Genomic DNA, 6,607 nt, shown 5'->3' on the forward strand with positions numbered 1-6,607 from the left:
GGCTCCCTAATGTAGCCTCCTACCCTAGAAAGGGGGTCCCCAGGGTTTTATGGGCCTAAGCGCCTGGGCCAGGACACACACACACACACACACACACACACACACACACACACACACACACACACACGTCGCTGTTTGTTTTCTTCGACAGGTCTGGCATTTCCCCATGGGAGAGGGGCAGCTTGAAACACAGAAGGCCTCCTTCCTTAATTGGACATGAAAAACAGTTTGGATAAATGGAGACATGTCACCCCAACTGTGTAATCCCTTCCCGGAGAGCACGAAGGCTGAAGGCTTTGTGGGGTTTTTGTTTTTTTTCTTTACTTTGTTTTTGAATTTGAAAAGTTTTGCGGTAAAACATCCATATATTTTATGTAACAAAATAAAAGCCAAAAGTTCCTAACAAAACCTTTTCATTCTGCATGTCAGCATAAATAATGACAGTTTGTTATTTTATCATGCAGCCGTGTAGTCAGTCAACAAATATTTATTGAAAGCCTGTTCAGTGCCAGACACTGCTCTCGATTTGGGAGATGCCATGGTGAAGAAAGGCAGACCCTAGCTCTATTTGAAAGCTTCGCTTTGCAGCCCCAAACAAAGCAATGATCTTTATAAACAGGGAGCAATGTGGTACATCCGTGTCATCTCATGTGGCCCTCACAGGGTGACTCTACAGACACACTGTTCTGTAGTTTAATTTTCTGTATTTAAAAAGACAAGATGGTGCCAAAAAAATGTATGCACATTTCAAGAAAGGAAAACTGTGTTAAAATTGTAATACAAAAGATGAACACAAGTCACGTTTGACTTCTGCAATGACAAGAGGAGCTCAAAGTGGTTCCCATCAGTGTCCAGACACTTCTGATGACGGCGAGCTACTGCTTGAGCAACGTTGACCAAAGTGTCCACTTGTATACATTTTTTTGGCACCACCGGTATATCTTGAACTCTTTTCCACATCAGCCCATAAACTTGTACCTTATGCGTTTCAAAAGTTGCACAGTACCCTATTGTTTAAATGTACCATAACAGATTTCAACAGTTCTCTGTCGCTGGACATTTGGGTTGTTTCCAAGCTGAGTTCTAGAAGTGAGATTGCTAGACAAGGAAAGGAGTTGAAAACCTGACCGATCATGTAAAAGGGGCTACGGATTTTGAAAAGTGAAAGGCTAACTTGACATCTTCTCTTGGTTTCACGTACTCTGTCCATCTCACCTTAAAAGTAAAGGAACTTGTCCTAGGACACTCAGGGAATCAGTGGCCTTACTGACATTTACTTGGCAGAAATCTCTGGTCGACCTTAAGAAACCCAAATTTTTACTTGTCTTTCTGGGTGGTAATTATCCAGTTATATGTTGATTTCTGCCATCAGAGCATGTGCTTCTGAAAAGCCAGGGTCTTATCTTCCTGCTTCTTAGAATAAGACTAGGGACAGAGTAAGAACTCAGTTAAAGCCTGTTGAAGGAATAATGAATTAAAGAATATAAGAGAAAGTGAGTGAATGACTGAATAGATGTTGGGTAGATGGGTAGATGAATGGGAAAATGCATGGATGGCTGGATGCATGGGTAGAAAAATGGTTAGAGAGATCGGCAGATGGATAGATACATGAAAATATGGAAGAATGGATGAATGACCAGATGAATAAATGAATAAATGATTTCAATGGATGATGAGTGAATAAGGAGTCAATGTATGCATAAGTGAATGAGTGAAAGGGTGGGTAAATAGGTGGATGATGACCAACAGACAAATTTACATGATTAACACATTCTACAGATGCTTATGTAGCAAAATAATTCATAGGTTACTGAAGGATTCCCCCATAGGACTCCTTTTAATAAGCACCTTGGACGCATTAACATTATAGTTCAATTTGCACTCTGCCTACGAGCAGCACGCCAAGGGTGGTAAGTGAACGCAACGGCAAGTGCTTCCAGATCTTGATACTTCATGCACCATGGGAGTCCAACAGGTAGTAATGAATGAAGGTGATGAATAAGGAAGAAGAGGGTACCTGCCTATGGGGGCCAGATGTGCCCCGTGAAGCCCCATCACCAACATCAAGAACAGAAAGGGTTCCAGGACAGGAATATCTTGGGCCTAGAAAATCCTGCTGAAAACTGTGGCCTTCACGAAGATATTTCCTCCTGCCCAGTATGTTGACATGCCTGAGCCACGGCCAAGGACTTAAAAGGCCTCACCTGTCTTCACAGGTGGCACCTACAGCCATCTCTTTAAAAGCAACAGAGATTAACCAGTCACTCCACTTTGGATCAAGGCATCGCCAAGCTTCTGTCCCAGCTTGTCTGTCCAACCCCTCTGACCTGACCAGGACCCTCTGGGTCTCCTGATCCCTTGCCCCAGCCCTGGAAGGCCATCAGTTAAACAAACTGCCTTGGGAGCCATCAGCACATCTTCCAAGGCAAACAAGCCTTGGCCCCAGTGAGGTCAGCCGCCGGGAGGGTGAGGCCATTAAGTCCGTGTGCCTGTCTGCATCTTGTCTCCCGCTGCTGTTCTTGATGGACAACCATCTAACCTGCCTCCGGGGGGAGGAGCGGGGGGTGCACCAGCCGTAGTCATCAAGCACCTACTGTGTGCCAGGAATTATGTTGGGCTCTGTACAGTGTCCCCTTTTATCCAAACAGGTAGGGGGCAATTTTCCGAAGAGAAAGCCGAGGCTCAGAGACATGAAGTAGCTTGCCCAAGGTCACACAGCTAGCAAGGGGAGAAATGAAGGTCTGAGGTAGGGTTTACCTAGTTCCAAAGGCATTTTAAAAAAAGACATGTTTCAACTTGTGTCTGAAAGGATACACAATGGGAACTGTCCCCCAGGTTGGGATCCTCATCGTGGACAAATCCTAACTATTAGGACCTAGAAGCACATTTTTAGTCAAAATAAGAAATGTGTCAAAGGAGGTCTTCTATATTCTATAGCTCGGTGGGAACAGGGGAGAGAAAACGAATCATTCTTGAATGCCCCGAAGGACCAGGTGAGCACAGCGGGGATCCCAAGCTCACCCAGGCCCTGTTCTCATGAAGCTTCCAGTCAAGTAAGGAAAAGAGATATCAAGCGAAGACTCACACAAATAAATCTGAAATTATAAGCAGTGAAGGGAAATTGCATGGGGCACTGTGGGTACTTAGCAGGGAATCCTGAAAGCATCTGGGTTTCCAGGAAGGCTTCCTGGAGGAGGTGACGTTTGAATTGAGATTGGAAGCATAAGCAGGGGTTGGTCAGAAATATTAAAAAGATACTCACAAATAATGTTAATGACACGTGGGAAAATGTCCCAGGATATATGTTGGAGGGCACATTTTTTTGTTTTTCTTAATCTAAGTCTTTTTTTATTTTCTTTATTGAGGAACAGTGTGTTTTTCCAGGACCCATCAGCTCCAAGTCAAGTAGTTGTTTTCAATCTAGTTGTGGAGGGCGCAGCTCAGTGGCCCATGTGGGGATCGAACCGACAACCTTGGTGTTATGAGCACTGCATTCTAACCAACTGAGATAACCAGCCGGGAGGGCACATTTTTTAAGAGTGTGATCTTAACTATGAGAATAACATGATTAGGAGAAGAGAAATACCCTACAACTATGTGGCCATGGTGTGGTGTCCTTGGAGTTAAGGGAGCACTTAGACCTGCAAACCATCCCCAAAGCAGACGTCCAAGGACACAACTACACAAGGACTGCATATAATTTGTAAGTGCTGAATTGATATTCAATACACATTTAATTAATTAATTAATTAATTAATGAGTGAATGAAAGAAATGTTTTAAGACAGGGTGCGCTCAATATTTTCCAACGACCTAACCCTACTCACCACTCCCCTGGGAAACTCTCTAAACCCCACCCTTTGGAGGAATTCATCCATGGGTGAGTTCAACAGGCAAGTTCCCCTAGATCTTACTAAGCAGAAAATACCACCTGTGCCTCAGGTAAAAGAACACCTGTGCCTCAGGTAAAAGAAGGGGCACAGGGCTCAACGATAGGAGGCCCTGAAGAATTTCTAGGGTCTCCCGCCCCTCCTGATCTGCAACTTCCCAACAGCAACAGGGAAAATGTGGGAACTATCCCAGAGCATTGTTTCTTTCAGTCCCGGGGTTCCGTCCTGAGCTAAGGAGACAAGGATGGGGGCGAAGAGCTTGGTTGTTAGTCCAGTCCAGGTCTGATATCTCCATTATCTCTAGAAGCTTCTTTTCTACATTCTTTTCCATAAAACATTTATGCTCCTGGCTCGGCGCTAGGTACTTGGGAATAATGCCTAAGATATGGCCCTCGGCCTCAAGCATCTCAGCTGAAGATGGGTAATTATTTCTGAAAAGATTATTTAAGTACACTATAGTCAGTGCGATTCATTTTTCAGGCATTATCTCACAAATTATCCCTGAACACATAAAATGAGTCCAGTCACCACTCTATTTAGCTGAAAAGACAGTATGTGCAATGAACTCTTCAGACATAGCTCATAAACGATATCCAAACACATATGAAAAGGGTAAAGTCATCACTTGATTTAATTGAGATGCAAAAACATTTGGCCCGTGGTTGGTGCTCAATAAATACTGAATGAATAAATATTGAAATAGTGAATGAATATTGAATAAATAAGTTGAATGAACTACCTATCTAGGGCAGAGACTGACTAGCTGCTCATTCAACCCATTTCTTTTTCCTCTCTGGTAGGTGGCTAGACTATATTGCCCAGCGTTGCTTGCAGTTAGGTATAGTCACATGACAGAGTACCGGCCAATGGGATGTGACAGAAATGATGCACATCTAGGCCAGGTCCATCAACATTACCCATTATGCTTCTCTGCCAGCAAAATGGAGAGACTAAGGCCCCCCTAGAGAAGGCTGGAGTCACAAGATAGAAGGAACCTGGGTCCCTGAGTGACCACATTGAAGACATCTCACCAATGAGGAGCATCTAATTGGCCTTTAGTGTCAGAGGGATAAACTCCCATTGGGTGAACCCCCTGGAGTCTTGGGGTTCTTTGTTAGAGCAGCAAGCTTATCTGGCCTTATGCTGCTCAGTCACTCCCTACCCATTGCCAACTTTCCAGCCTATAACTAATACATGTGGCACCTTTATGTGAATCAGAAAAAGGCACCCCTTCTCCACGTTCACCCTGTCGGCGTCCCTCCATTTCTCGTGTAGGCTGAAAATTCCCCAGCTATCAGTCATTCTCATACCATCTTCATGATTTTTGCGACATCCATATGCTACGTATCCTAAGATACTTAATGATTTTCTTCATGCCAACCCACTTTCTTGTCAAATACACTCATTTCAAAAGGCATCTTTGTATTGTTACAATCACTGGCAATCCAGGGGGGTCCTTTGCTCCAAGCAGAAAGTCACCTTAAAAATCCACGCAAAGAACAAAAAACACTGTTGGTAAATTCTAATCCGATAACTCTGGAAGGTCTCTGGGCCGGAGGGGAGCTCTCTTTCTGTTTAAGAGAGGTTAGCACGTGTTGGAGAGGGTGAAGCAGTAAGAACACCAAGCTAGGATGTGCTACCTGAAGAAATCAAAAGGAATGAGAAGGGGATATTTTTCACTGTTTAATGTTATATAATGTTCTGTCCTTGTCACTCCCAGACTAAGGAACTTTGTTCTAGAAGATTACTAAGATGAAATGTGGTCAGTCTCTGGGTCCTAAATATGTGGTTAGGATCAACAACATGGGGAGTGTCTTTGGGATTTCTTTTCTCGCCCTCCTCGGAGGCGGCCTATCCCGCCCCACCTCTGTCAGCCCCTGAATGCAAGCTTGCAGAGCCTTAGGGGCCTGCCCCATCCTAGCTGCAAAACTGACTGAGGTGTGATTCCCACAAGTTTCCCCAGGCAGAATCACCTCTCACAGTCACACCCCCACCCAACTAATCAGCTCCAAATCCCTTTCTTTACACCTTCCTTCTCCTTTGCTCAACCTACACTTGTTCCCAGGAGACTGGGACTCAGGAGGTGACAAAGTGATTTCCTTCAGGACACAGATCCCCCATGGCCACCTGCCCTTTGAGTACCATGTAAAGGGAAACAGACAAACACACACACACACACACACCTGCACACATCAAGCCCCCAGAGCACTACCCAAGGAAGAGAGGGTGTGTGTGTGTATTGTGTTGCGTGTGCATTGTGTTGGGTGTGTGTTAAAGGGGGGATGGTGTTCTCAATTGCCCACGCCAGTCTGCTTAACAAGTCGATATCATTTTAATGACGTTTCAATGTGATTTGCACAGAATAGAGTGTGCATTTAGAAAAGATCTCAAGGCCCGTGGCAATTCTTAAAATAACAATGAAAATTTAAAATATTTAACAATAATAATAATTATTATTATTATTACTATTCTACAGTGGTGCAAGGAAGTCTGCAGCTAACCAGTTATAAGATCTTTGGTGAGTTGCTTTGCTTCTCTGGGTCTTATTTCCTGACATACAATATCTCAGCTAGATGCTCCTTACAGCCCCATCTAGCCCCAAATATTTATGACTTTATAATTCCATAAAGTATTTACAAGTCATAAGTAATTCCATAAAGCCACTGCCGCTGGGGCAGACAGCACAGAGCTCAGCCATCCGTTAGCTGTGTGTCCTCG

This window comes from Hipposideros armiger, unplaced genomic scaffold (assembly GCF_001890085.2).
Source record: "Hipposideros armiger isolate ML-2016 unplaced genomic scaffold, ASM189008v1 scaffold_62, whole genome shotgun sequence".
Lineage (NCBI taxonomy): Eukaryota > Metazoa > Chordata > Mammalia > Chiroptera > Hipposideridae > Hipposideros > Hipposideros armiger.